General features: G+C 40.5%; 1 protein-coding gene and 1 long non-coding RNA gene across 9 annotated transcripts in view; one reads left to right on the forward strand and one right to left on the reverse strand.

The window, feature by feature from the left end:
• FRY (FRY microtubule binding protein) overlaps positions 1-14,034 on the forward strand; it is a 469,586-nt gene that overhangs the window by 175,374 nt on the left and 280,178 nt on the right. The gene's annotated exons all lie outside the window — the stretch shown is intronic.
• Positions 9,473-14,034, reverse strand: part of LOC116562532 — an 8,183-nt gene continuing 3,621 nt past the window's right edge. Inside the window, exons 2-3 of one of the 2 annotated variants that reach the window (XR_004273995.1) lie at positions 13,129-13,653; positions 9,473-9,923 (exon numbers count right to left, since the gene is read on the reverse strand). This is a non-coding gene — a long non-coding RNA (uncharacterized LOC116562532). Of the gene's footprint in view, positions 9,924-11,269; positions 13,654-14,034 lie in introns of both variants that reach the window. The other variant, XR_004273994.1, reaches the window with a different exon arrangement.

The raw sequence follows: 14,034 nt of genomic DNA on the forward strand, positions 1-14,034 counted from the left end.
ACAGTAACAAGGCCTAAACTCATTCCTTGACCGTAACCATCATATTTAAATGCCACAGTTTCTCCGTGTGGGAAATTCAGAGACATTGTGGACCTTTGCATGATGTGAAGGTGTATTAATTCGCTAGATAGCTCCTTTTTGAAAAAGAAAACCTCAGAGTAAAACTTAGCAGTCTTTCTTGGCTGGAACTGCTCCTTCATGAATGATCAGCCAGGTAAGCACATTCAGTAAAATTAGGCCTCGCCATTGGCAAGTGTTTGGAGAGCATTAGAAGATTCATGGGTACATCCTGCTTCTGCCTTGTTTTCTAAGGGGTGAACATAAGGCATTTAAGGAAATTGTGTGGTTAGTAACAGAAGATTTCAAAATTAATCTCTAGAATTTATATCTCTTAGATTGGATATTTTAGTAAAAACAATATTCCATACTGTCATGTGACTTCTAGCCTTTGGTTTGTGTGAGACAATTGTTTCACTGTTTCTGTAGATTTCTACAAGTAACCACTTGGCAGATACATAGCAAAAGAATGTTATATTTTACATATTTAATGTATTGGAAGGGATGCTATCATACCCATTGCTTTTGGGCTCACGCACAAAAATAAACCTCATGCTTATATTTAAGTTTATTTTTTCACCTAGCATGTTTTAGAATCTGTTATGTGCCAGGCACTATGCTAGATGCTGGTAATTCAGAAATGAGAGGCACAGCCTTCCACTTCCAGCAAGGAGCTTACAATTTAGTGGGGAGACAGAGAAGTAAACTACAAATGCAAGACCAGGTAACAAGTACTACTGGAGCCCAAAGTAAGGGCATTTCACTTTGCCTGGGGAAGTCAGTCAGAGCTGCTCAGAAAGATGGGTAAGGGTTAGAGCTGGAATTAAGAGGAAGGAAAAGCAGAATATATAGTGCAGGGCCTGAGAGTGGTTCACAGCCTGGTGTCTTGTCGGACTTGCAGACAGTTCCCTGTAGCTGAAGCACAGGGATGCTTGAAGTTAGAGAGGTGGAAAGGGGTCTTGTATGGCAACCAAGGATTGGGCTTTATCTTAAAAGGGATTGAGAAGCACTGAACAATCTGGCAGCAGTTACAAGGACTGAGCCAATCGGAAGCCTATTGCATTGAGCCAGGTGAAGAATTACAAGTACCTTAATTAACAGAACAATGGTAAGAATGAGGATGAGAAAACAGATACAATAAATTTTTAAGAGGTAGATTCAACAGGGCTTGCTGAGTCTTTGAATCTGAGGGATGAGAGGGAAGAAAAGCCTTCAATTTCTAACTTGAGTGACTTAGTAAATGATGATGTCATTCAGGCAATAAAGGAGAAAGTAAGAACTGAGGAAGAAGATTGCTTAGCTCAGATGTAGCCATGTTGAATTTCAGGTACCTGAGGAGTATCCGGATTGAGGTGGTTAATAAGATATAAAGAGGCAACATATGGATGTGGACTTCCATAGGGAGGTCTGAGATGTAAAAGTAATTTGGGAAACAACTGAAGCTGTGGGTTCAGATGAAACATCCTAGGCAATATTTACACATAAGAAGGAAAGGAACTGAATGTGGAGCTCTGAGTTACCCTTGCCGTTGCAGGGAGGGACAGAGAAGGAGCTCCTAATGCAAAGAGACCAAATAGTCACAGAGGTAGGAGGATAGAGGAGATGAATGTCATAGTAGCCAAGTAAAACGAGCATGTCAAAAAAAGAAGACTTGGCTGGGCACGGTGACTCACACATATCCAGCACTTTGGGAGGCCAAGGCAGGCAGATCATGAGGTCAGGAGTTGGAGACCAGCCTGGGCAGCATGGCAAAACCCCATCTCTACTAAAGATACAAAAATTAGTTGGGCGTGGTGGCAGGCGCCTGTAATCCCAGCTACTTGGGAGGCTGAGGCAGGAGAATCGCTTGAACCTGGGAGGTAGAGGTTGTAGTGAGCCAAGATTGTGCCACATCACTCCAGCCTGGGCAACAGAATGAGACTCAAAAAAAAAAAAAAAAAAAAAAAAAGGCTTGACCAGTAATGCCAAATGCTGTCAAGAGGCCAAGTAGGGTGAGGACTGGAAAGTTCCATAGGGCTTGGGCGTTGGTGGTCATGACACACTCATTCCCAATGTGCTGGAATGGCAGTAAGTTGGAATGTAGTAGATTAGAAAGGAGAGACAGAGAGGGTCGTTTTTAAGAAACTTGGCTATGAGGAGTAAAAGTGAAATAACTAAACATGAGGAAGGAGGGCTGTCTGCTGCTTGTTGCCACTCAATCTGTCAAGCTGATTTCTCCCAAACTGAGTAAACAAGAGCAGCAAGGAATGCCCTGCCCCTCATCAACATTCAAATCAACAGGCTCTTACTAACTGTGTTTTAAAGGATAAGGTTGGCCAGTCCTAGTTAGACATCTGTCCCGGGGCTTTGTAGTACCTCCAGTTATTCTTAAGTAAAAAAGATTTTCAGAACCTACTAGAGATGTTAGAGCTTTGATGTAAGTAGTCTTTAGTAGACAAAAAACCCTTCCTTTGAACAACATGCCTGTGAAATAGCTCCAGTGAGAAATGTCTTCTTTAACACACAAGAAGTAACAGGATCAGTGTCTCAGCTCTCTGCCTCAACAGGCATTTGAGGGTACACAAAAGGGCAGTGGATTTTAGTCCATCCAGTTCTCCCATCAGTGAGGACCTTGGATACATTGTTTACAGCTTGGCCTTGAGGTTGTCATCTATATTGTGAGTGGATTTGATTCAATGACTTATAAGATCTACTCCTCCCAGATCTGCTGGATTTTGAGCTTGTCTTCAGAGCTTCCCTTTTTTTTCCCTTTCCCCATACCTCCCATGCATTTCCTTTCCTTCCGCAGGTAGAGCTTCTGCAGCATCCAAGTCCACATTGCACTGGTAGGAAAAGAGCCCCATCTACAACTGACATGGTCAGAGGTTATGTCAGGGAAGTAAGAAGTCAGACACTAAGAAAATTGAGACTATTTTTCTCCAGCAGTTTACTTTCCTTGGCTTTTCTCCACCCTTTGCTGCCAGCTTATTCTCCATCATGCTTCTCTTAGTCCAAATAGGACTTTGTTCAAACAGATACCCAAGGGCCTAAAAAAGAATGAACAGCTTTTTGCATGGGGAAGACTAAAGGCCTGAAGCAGCCAGGGTAAAGTCACTGACCTGCTCTGACTCTCTGCCATTGGTGAGAAGATCTTCATTCATTCATTTAACCCCATGCTGTTCATTCAGTAATTTCTTACTAAGTGTCTGCCATGTGTTATGTTTGTTGTGTTTCCCTTGTGTCCTAGAATATAGGAGTAAGATGCTGACCAAAATAAACATAGAATGTACCTAGTGAAATTGATAGTCCAAACAGGGAGAAAGCATGTTGAAAACTAGCTACACAATAAATACATAACTACAAATTGTGATAAATTTGTATCAATCTTATTGGTATACAATCAATTTGTATACAATTGATGCAATCTTATTTGTATCAATAAGAAATGTCAACCGTGGCTCTGGATTTAGACCAGGGAGTTAAGGGAAGGCTTCTCTGAGGAAGCAATACTTAGATGGATGAAGGGCAAATAGAATTTAGCCAAGGGAAGAGGAAAGTGTCTCTAAGGCAGGTAGAGCAGCACTGCTGAGCCCGGAGGTGCAGGAGTCCCGGGTGGCAGGGAAGGTGCAAGATGAGATTGGAGAGGTAGGCACGGGCCAACCATGCCACACCTGGAAAACTAGGAAAGTGTAAGGTCATGAAAGCAAGAAGAGAGTTGCAAAAAGAAGGGTTTGGAGCTACATCAAATGCTACCGAGATGCCATTTCAGTTAAGGGCTGAGAAGTGCCACTGGCTAAGTGAAAGCTGTTGATCACCTTAGTGGAAGTGTGGCCAAGAAGTCAGCCTGAAAGGGGCTGAAGGGGGAAGGGGGGTGGAAAGAGAAACTGAAGGCTGCGTATAAAGACAGCTGTGTTGAGACATTAAGTGATGATTGGGAACTCAGGAAAGTAAGCTAGGAATTTGTATTAGTCTGTTCTCTCATTGCTATAAAGAAATACCTGAGACTGGGTAATTTATAGAGAAAAGAAATTTGACTCATGGTTCTGCACGCTATATAGGAAGCATAGTGGCTTCTGCTTTTGGGGACCTCTCAGGAAGCTTCCAGTCATGGCAGAAGGCAAAGGGAAGCAGGCATCTTACATGGCAGGAGCAGGAACCAGAGAGAGTGAGGCGGGAGGTGCCGCACACTTTCAAACTACCAGATCTCATGAGAGCTCACTATCATGAGGACAGTACCGAGGGATGGTGCTAAGCCATTCATGAGAAATCTACCCCATGATCCAATCACCTCCCACCAGCCCCCATCTTCAACACTGGGGATTACAGTTCAACATGAGATTTGGTGGGGACACAGATCCAAACCATATCAGAATTGGAAGGAAATGTGGGATAAGGGAAGGGTTTTTGGGTTTTTTGTTGTTTGCTTTTAAGACAAGAGGTATTGGCTATGTTTTCATTAAGGCAAGAAAGATATCATAGAAAGGGAAAGGTTAAGATGTAAGAGACCCATAGGAGTGAGACTCTTGGGCATGAGGTGGAAACAGGGTCAGGAGAGGGGGCAAAGGTGGCTTTGTGGATTTGACAGCAGAAAAATGAGACTTTCTGTCTGGTGCCATGTAGGAGGCAGGGTCATCCCTGAGAGCAAGATGGGAGGAGAGAAGCAGGAAGGCTGTGGAGTGGACAGGGCAGAAATGACTGTGGCAGTGAGGGATGCTTGCTGGGCTCAGGAAGGCCTAGTGGGGAGGCCTGCTTCTCCGACTTGCCTGTGGGGTTTTCAACTCACCACCTGCCCCATTGGCCCTGCCAGTATTCTTAGAAGCATGTAAGAATGGTGTTTTGATTTTGTTCCCCATGTTTTTCCAATGCCAAATTGTACCACGTTATAGAATTTCCGACAGATCTCGAATACTCTGATGTGGGAGCAAGTGTTTTCTGCTCTGGTAATTTTACACTATTTGATTTCAAATTAATTTCATGATTTGTTTCCTGCCTTTGGCCTCATCATTTGAAAATTCCATGATTTGATATCTGTCTTTTCTGGTTGTTTTTTTTATAACTATGTCTCACAGTTTAGAGCCTTCCATTTCATTTTTATAGAACATGTTATAAAGTTGGAATCTTTCATGCAAGCCCACTTGCAAAAATATCCAAATATTTTTGCTGTATGCAATTCTTGGCATCCTCTCTCTCTCTCTCTCTCTCTCTCTCTCGCTCTCGCTCTGTGTGTGTGTGTCTGTCTGTCTGTCTCTGTCACCTTCAGGCAGCATTCGTGGCAATAACTGGAATGTCTGCTGGACGCTTCCTTCCCCTCTCTCTTTCCTCCCCTCTGTACACCTGGTGCTCACCAGGTCCCTGCTGCTGTTTTGTCGCTTGGCTTTGTTTCATATTGAGTTTCTGCCCTGTGTTCTCTACTTGTGCTCTGTCTTCTTTTTATATTAACTTCAGATCTCTGCCACTTTTTTTCCAGACGCCCACAGTCTTTTTCTTTCTTCCAATGACAGTCAGAAGTTTGGGGGGAGCCCTTTTGGAAACAACAACTTGTTTGGGGTACATAAGTTCATACCAAGTATCTTTAGAAATCAGGCAGGATGAGGAACAAAATGAATATTTTATGAACATCTACTGGTATTAGATGCACTTCTTATGCCAACTTATATTAACCTTTACCACAGCCCTGTGGTAGGGAGTATTGTTTTGATCTTACAGGCAATCAAAGGAAGCTTCTTTGCTTAAAGGAAGCCTCTTACGTCACCCTCTTTTTAATTTAACATGAGTTCTGAGTTGCACTTATGAATAGCTTAAAATACAGTTAAACTACATAGTTAAACTCTATTTTAACCATATAGTTATTTATATATAACTATATAAGCTAAACTATATTTAAAAATATAGTTAAAAATCCTTTATGGGATTGATTTATAGATTTTATAGATTGTATAAATCAATCCCATAGAGGTTCCATAACTTGAGAAATATATGAGCGCCAGGACTAGAAAGCATTTTTCTTTCCTGCCTGAAGCTCAGGGTGGCTGGCGGTTATCACTGTCAATGTCTACACACGAAATATTCATCCCAGGTAGGCATGGGCCTAGGCATGGCCTCAGATCTTGAACTCCCGCTGTGATGTGAAAGTGGTCTCTAGCAGTCGGGCATCTCCAGTCCTGGAGCCCAGACAGAAGGTGTCTCCACCACTAGGTGGGGATGTAGTAGCACCACAAATGAGTACACTCCAAACAGAAAGACCCTCTAGGGCAAAGGTGTTAAACTTTAAAAAATAATAATTTATTGCAGTGAAACAACATATAATTAACCATTTTAAGGTGACCTTTCTGTGGCATTTTGTACATTCGCAGTGTTACACAACCGCCTTTTCTATCTAGATCCATCACGTTTCCATCACTCCAAAGTAAAAACCCCTTCACCGTTAAGCAGATTCTCCCTTTTCTCCACTCCCCATACCCCCTGGCAATAGCCTATCTGTGTTCTGTCTCTATGGATGTACCTATTCTGGATATTTCTTATAAATAGAATCAAACCATATGTGACCCTTTTGTGTCTGGCCTTCTTAAATTAGCATAACATTTTTGGGGTTCATCCATGTTGTAGCATGCTCCCAAACTCCATTCCTTTTTATGGATTAGTAATATCCCATTACATGTACATACCACCTTTTGTTTATTCATTGATCCATTGATGGACATTGAAGACTTTCAGCTGTTATGCATAGTGCTGCTATGAACATGCATGTACATATACATGTTTAATAACTTGTTTTCATTCCTTTGGGGCACATGTACAGGAGTGAAATTACAGGGTCATATGGTAATTCTATGTTTAACTCTTTGAGGAACCATCAAATTCTTTCCATAGTAGTTAAACCATTTTGATTTCTCACTAGCAGTGTATGAGGATTTCAAACTTTTTAAAACCATGACTCACAATATAAAGTACATTTTACATTGCAACCCAGTATTTAACTGTGTGTATGTATACATACATATTTAACAGAAGTTTCATGAAATGGTACTCACCCTGACTGTGAATCATGCCCTCTAATGTATTCCCTCCTATTCTGTGTCATTAGAAAAGTATCTTGGTTTGACCTACCAAGTTAACTGCACAACTCAAAGTTAATTTGCTACCAGTTGAAGTCACAGATATTTTCATCATCATTAGAGTTGCTTTAAGCATATTGAAATATTATTTATGATCATTATTTTATTTAAAATTGCTTATAATTATTATAACTGCCTCTGGATAATGTTATTTAAGGTGCTATTTAAAGAAGCAGGTATACACAATATCATAATTTTGCGTTTTTTTAAATAATTGAATAACTGTGTTTCAAAATAATTGCTTTCTTTGTCATCCTGTGTCTTACATTTTAATCATGTAAACACATTATTCTGAGAAGGAATTCATGGGCTTCTCTAGATTGCCAAAAGGGCTTATGGCACAAGAATACTCAGGAACCATCTAGAGCTACCCTGTCCAGTAAGGGAGCCACTAGCCACTAAGTAGCTGTTGTGCACTTGGATGTAGCTAGTCCAAATGTAGATTTGCTGTAAAATACACACTGGATTCTATTTGGTACAAAAAATGTTAAATGTCTCACTAATATTTTTTATGTTTATTAACTGTTGAAATGATTTTTTGGCATATTGGGTTAAACAACAGAGATGATTAAAATTAATTTCACCTGCTTCTTGTTGGTTATTTTAATGTTGCTACTTAAAAATTTAACATTGCATGTGGGTTTGCATTGCATTTCTGTTGGAAATCACTGACTTAGCACCAGATCAGAGTTCCAACCTTGGTTTTATCACATGACCAGCAATAATCACCGTTACTGTTACTATCGTTACTCTGCTGTTACCTGCCCTGATAAATTTCAGTTTCCTCCTCTGGAAGAGTAGTTATAAAGCCAAATGAGAGTATATTGCTGTGCTTATTCTGTATTCAGCATTTCTCCTAACACATTTCTCACTACTGGAATTGCCCAGTCATCCCTTCCCTTACACTTCTGCTACCCCTTGTTGTAATGAACAGAAAATTTAAATTATATATGAGATAATCATACACCAAGGTAAGGATATAAGAATTCATAGACAAGTAAATATTTAAAAATAATTTTAAAGGATAAGAAAAGGGGGAACTCCCTTGGGGAGCAAAGAAGGTGAAAAATAAGGCTTGTGGTAGGGTGGAGTAGTAATGTGACCACAGTTGCCACCCATCCTGTATTTATCCAGAGTCCAGAGTGGCATTTGGATAAGACTCAGGCAAACCACCAGCACATTCCTGGAGTTGATGAATGGCCACTTAAAGAGCAGGACACTCTGGCATATCCCTAAACCCAAAACTGAAAGCCCAGCAGGCTATTACAATGAGGGAAGGTACCAGTGTGTTTCTTTAAGGGCGATGGGCTGACCAGGGACCACTCACCCTCTTATTTGTCTGATTCTTACACTGATGGAGCCCTGAGAATCTAATATTAGCACCCTGGGAATATAAAGCCCTTTCATCCACATAATCTCCTTTAAGATCATGAAACAACCTTATGTAAAGGGCAGTATCATGTGTACCTCATAAATGAGAAAGAAATAGGTCAAACATGCAAGTGGATCACTGAGGCCATTACTGGGTGGAGCAGGGCTTACCTGACCATGAGCTTGAGTTTCTCCACAGCTAACACTGAGGGTCAGAATCATGACCCTCCACTTCTGTTTCCTTGAGCTTTTCAGAGTGATCTCACCCCTACAGACGTCTGCAAAGATCATTACTCTTGACCTCACTTCTGCCTCCTAAGCTGAGCCGTGCAGTTGGAGTCGCTCTTCCCAGTAGCCTGCTAAGCTGCTGCCTTCCATCATTCAGACAGTTTCTGACAGCCGCACCCTCCTACACAAAGCCCTGCCTGTCTGGTCAAAGAAGGGTGGTGATTTCCCACCCTTTCTAAAAACACGGCTTGTAAGACTTTCTCTGTCCTCTAAAATATACTTGCCCCTTCACAGTCACATTTTTACTACTGTATGGTTAAACTTTGTCTGTGGGAGGGAAGGTGATGTATGGGTTTTTCTGCTCCACTGTTGTCGGACTTAGACCACCGTTTTATAAAAGGCAGAAACCCAGGGTCTGTACCAGACAGCTCCATGAACAGATGGGCATTTTGAAGACTCTGAAGGTGAAATCTGTGATGCTCAGTGAGGTACACACTTCTTTTTAAAGTGGTAGTTCCAAATGAAGTGATGCTGTGCATACCTTTAATGCCTTAGACCACTGTCCTTAATCTCAGTGATTATAATCTGGTGTGTGGCTATTGTTTATTCCTGGTTTACAAGAATTGTCTAGTCATATAGTTTCTACTGGTTTTCCTCTAAGCCAAACAAAGCACTTTGATATTGCTTCATTAATTTCACAGTAGACAACTTGATCGTTTTTATATTGATTTATCACTTTCTAATCCCCAGTTATTTTTCGGCTCTACATCAGCTTCTCCTGCCAGTCACCCAGTGTGTGTTTTTATGAATACTCTTGACATTGGCTTGACCAGAACATAACTAACAAGGTGAATCTATTGGCAAAACTTAAATAATGTATGCCAAAGAGTTACATAGAACAATTTATTACCCAGTGTTCTGCTTTTCCTATGTGATGATGGTTCCTCCCAGTGGTTTAGAAAACCAAAGACTGGCTTGCCTGAAGAGACGAGGCAGTTTGGGGATGGGAAATAGTGTTCTTCTTTTATTAGATAAATAACATGTCGAAGGTCATAGAATCAGGGTCAAAATTAAAAGCAGAATCACGTGTTTCCTAATTCCCAGCCCTTCAACCTTTGCTGATAGGTGACTATAAACATATGGTCATACCTAGAAAGAAAAACTTTTTAGCACCTAGAAGGAAAAGAAATGTAAAATGTAAGTAGCATGCACTAAAAACCTATCCAAAATTTCGAATTTTCCTTAGTTTTATTGATGTGAAATTATAGGTTTTAATAATTACGTACATTAAATGGTACCTTGAGGAAAAGTGGATCTTTCCCTTATGATTTAAACTCTAATATTTACTTTTGTGTATAAAATTGGGAACATTGGTGGGTATATTCACTCTAGCCCTAAAAGGTACTGAATTTTTATTACCAAATAGAAATATCACTTCAATACAACTATGAGAGTGCTCTTTTTTGTTTTGTTTTGTTTTGCTAGATTATCATCTATAAAGGGAAGAACCAACATTTTCTTACTTCTCCTGTAGATGGCAAATCTAAAGGGTGATGATGACTGATATAAATATAATTATTTTTGTACTGTTAAGCATTATGTATCTGTGTATTTTTGGTAAATAATAATATGTAAAGCTAATGCCTTTTTTTTTTTTTTTTTTGAGATGGAATCTCACTGTGTCATCCAGGCTGTCGCCAAGTGCAGATTTCGACTCACTGCAACCTCCGCCTCCTGGGTTCAAGCTGGGATTACAGGCGTCTGCCACCACACCCAGCTAATTTTTGTATTTTTAGGAGAGACGGGGTTTCACCATATTGGTCAGGCTGGTCTTGAACTCCTGACCTCAGGTGATCTACCTGCCCTGGCCTCCCAAAGTGCTGGAATTACAGGCATGAGCCACCGCGCCAAGCTGCAAATATTTTTTCTCTAATATTTCTCTAATATTTTTTGCTTCTTCAGAAGGGACTTAATATTTTATAATTATGTTTTAATAGTTGGCTTCTATTGTGGCCAGTTATATTCGACCTATTTATATCAGAATATAAGTATTCAGATTACTGGTGGTATTCAAAAATAGGATAATAAAGTTATCATTAGTGTTGTATGCTTTCATGCTAAGGGGCAGTGAGGGGAAATTCTGCCATGTTTTCTCTTTGCATACATGTCTTTAAATTACATTAAATACTAAGTGTGCTATGACCTTATTCTGCAGAAACTGAGGTCGAATCTCTATCTGTGTAAAATATGTATGAACTATAACATCTCCTGGTTTTGGTTACAGGTTAGTAATATCCAAATATGCAGGCCCTACTTTGAGAGGTCGATGAGAAGGCTAAATTAGGTAAATTTTGAGGTGATACTAACCTAACCAGAACCTCTACTCAAATGGAAGTTCACCCTAGGCATCAAATGATGGAAGCACTAAAATTATTAAATAATATTGTTTGTATGTGCATTATGTTTAGACATTCTTCACCTTTTCAAAACTTCCAGCTTTGTGAGCAGATCTATCTTACCTTGATAGCCAACAGAGGTGGATGGGAGTGGGGATCTCTCTATGATGGGCAGTATCTCCTCTTTCCCTCTCTTCTAACTCTTTTCCTAACATGTCTGTGAAGTTAAGGAGGCATTTTGTGCTGCATATTCTGGGTTAATTTCTCACTACAGATTTGCTACATAATAGTTGTCATCTGCCTAGGCATTGTTGTAATAATCCTCATAACAGACTTGTGTGACAAGCACTAGTTTACGGATGAGGAAAATGAGGCCATAAGATGCTCAACAACTTTGCCAACAATACATCTTCTACGTGATAGAGCATGGTCTGGTCTACAGTATCACTCCCCTTCTAATTAAGATCCTTAGAATATTTGTTCTTGAAGTCACCATTCAGTTGTCTGGAGCAGGGTCGGGGAGAGGCTCAATTTTCCTTTCACTAGTGTGTAGGCCTGGGTTAACTGGTGCCCTAGTTCTAATTCATTCTAATGATGTCCCAGTGCCAGTTTTAGAGAAGTGCCCAGCAGGTGCCAGTGGGTATGACCCTTTGTTCAGCTTTGTCTATGAATGTCTTCTGATGTACACCCCAGCCCCAGGCCTCAGTATTAGACCTCAATAAATGCCATTCTCTTACCTCACTCTAGACTTGTCAAAACGCCTTGGGTGACAATGGACATATGGATGGGGCCTTCCATGTGCAGAGCAGAAAGCAGGGTAAATTTCAGGCTTTCTTTCCTCCACTCCCTGCTGCCACTTCTCAGCGTCTGTTATTGTCTTCTGCTTAAACCCTTCAGGGGCTTCCCATTGTGCTAGACTTCCTCCCTATTCCTTTGTCTTGGCCCTGGGTTCCTTAGAAAACCCCTTTGCAGGGGAGCTGAGTAGGAAAGAAAACATGAGTTCTGCTGCTATGTTTCAACGAAAACAATTTTAGAAGACATAATTTTCATTGTTTATATTTGAATCTGGACAACAACAAGCTCTGCTATAATGAAGTTCTGTTGCATTCGAAAATTTAAATGTGTTTCAATTCATTGAAGACAGTTATTTGCAGTGGATAGTAATGGAATAAATGTTTTTCAAAACTTGCTGAATTTATTTTTGTGAAGATTTATATATGTGGGTTGGATTTTTTAAGAGAATGATTATTGTGTTTGATGCTTACCACATGGACATTTTGTGGCATCATGTCATATTTTTTCTCTAATATTTTTTAGAATAGAATAGATCCGTCTAAATTGTGCATTGAAAACAGGTCAGAAGAGAAGTTTGTTATTTACCTCAACACTTTGTCCTTTGGATTATCTCTAAAAGGCCTTTTATTCTACTGTTTAAAGAAAAACAGCTCTTCTTCCATACTTGCCACCATAGATTGTAACTGCTGTCTTTCTATCTCAATTCAGGGGATGCTTAATTTGATTTGGAACTGTTCTTAAGATAAAATGTATAATAGTGGAAATATAATATATTTCATGCCTTTTTGGAAGTTGAAATGCTGATCCAAAATTGATAAAGCAATTATATTCTTGCATTTAGTGATTTTCCTTTGTTTCTTCAGGATGCTAGTGAAACATTTCTGTCCAACACATTCTGTTCATGAATGTACATGTCACTCTGTGACAGTAATTACACGTGTGTACCCACATGCATCCGTCCGCAAGGAAAGGGGGTGGATTCCAATTCTAACCCAATCAACTCAGCCAGATGCTTTAAAATCATTAGGTAACGATTCTTGATGTTAGCATGCATTCAGACTGTTGGCAAGGCTTTGTTTTCACTTTTTTTGAATGCCACACAATTTAGCCTCAAAAAATTGTCCAAAATGGATTTTTAAAAAGAGTAAATTTAGTATGAATTATAATAAAAATAATGCATTTCTTACATATTTTTTTCCACAGGCAACAGATAACAATAGGCAGGCATGACAAGCTTGCTAATTCACTTTTCACTCAGCATATGTTTATTGCAAGAGGACTTACTGTGTTCTAGGGGCTGTAGGGAACACAAAGCTGAGTAAGACACAAGTCTTCTGCAGGAAGAGACAGGACACACGGTGATAATAAGGATCAAGGCAGGAGGAGAGTAAATGCCATAGATTGTGAGATAAAATCCCTGCTTCTTTTACCACCCTCATCCCACTCTGCCACATGGTTTGCTAGGACAGAGGTACATAGGTGACCAATGGGTCACTCCTTCTGACCACCTCCTTCCCACTGACCACCTAGAGCTACCACTAGCCCATGTGGTATCCTTGATCAAAAAATAAGCACCCCTTCCTCTGGATTGAGTCCTGGGCTGATGCAGACCCATGCCAGGGTAGAAGCAGCCCATTGCCACCGCTGTACCTGCCAAATTGGAAAGGTATTCAGACTAGATTTCCATCAGGCATCCTTGTAGAGACCACAGCCTGTATAAAAAATCACATTCATGTGAAAAATAAAGGCATTCTTCTCTCGATTCCTTGGAATTGAGCTACAGCCCCCAGGAAACACCTCACCCAGGCTAAAGCTGGGCAGGAAGGCAGTGAGTAGGCTGGGAGAGACAGTGGGACCTGAAGCACCTCTGTTGTGTTAAGGAGTACCTTATCATCTCTTCCTGAACTTTCTTTTCTTTTTTTTTTTTTTTTTTTTTTTGAGATGGAGTCTTGCTCTGTTGCCCAGGTTAGAGTGCAGTGGCGTAATCTAGGCTCACTGCAACCTCTCCCTCCCAGGTTCAAAAGAGTCCTGCCTCAGCTTCCCAAGTAGCTGGGATGACAGGCCTGCACCACCACACCTGGCTAATTCTTGTG

This window comes from Sapajus apella, unplaced genomic scaffold (genome assembly GCF_009761245.1).
Source record: "Sapajus apella isolate SASKATOON/1434 unplaced genomic scaffold, GSC_monkey_1.0 scaffold32, whole genome shotgun sequence".
NCBI lineage: Eukaryota > Metazoa > Chordata > Mammalia > Primates > Cebidae > Sapajus > Sapajus apella.